The following is a 673-nucleotide window of genomic DNA, read 5'->3' on the forward strand; positions in this document are numbered from 1 at the left end:
ATTATTTATATAATAATATATTTAATAATATAATTTATTATTAATTAGTTTATAAATATATATGAATAAATAAAAAATTTTATATAAAAAAGATAGTTTTTATTTTACTTTTATAAATATAAATAAATATGATAGGGGGTCTGTTTATTTGTAGGGAGGAAATACTAATTGATTTTATTTAAATAAAAATTAATTTTTATACAATTAAAGTTTTATTATTTATATAATAATATATTTAATAATCAATTTTTATAAAATATTTTTAAAATTTTATTATTTAAATAAAAATATTATAGTTATAGTTTATTATTAATTTATTTATTAATATAAATAAAATAAAAAATTTTTATTAAAAAAGATAGTTATTATTTTACTCTTATATATATAAATAAATATTATAGGGGGTCTGTTTATTTGTAGGGAGGAAATACTAATTGATTTTATTTAAATAAAAATTAATTTTTATTCAATATTACTTAAATTTTATTATTATCAATATTAATTGAAATTATAAAGTTTTATATTTTAATTAATTTTATATAATATTAAAGTTTTATTTTAGCTTACAATTTTATTATTGATTTATTTTATATGTAAGTTTTTGCATGAATTTTTATTTATTTAATTAATAAATAAATTTTATTATATTCTCAGTAATTAGTTTTATTAATCA

This window comes from Rhagoletis pomonella, unplaced genomic scaffold (genome assembly GCF_013731165.1).
Source record: "Rhagoletis pomonella isolate Grant_MI unplaced genomic scaffold, Rhpom_1.0 Rhpom_scaffold_00004, whole genome shotgun sequence".
In the NCBI taxonomy this organism is placed as follows: Eukaryota; Metazoa; Arthropoda; class Insecta; order Diptera; family Tephritidae; genus Rhagoletis; species Rhagoletis pomonella.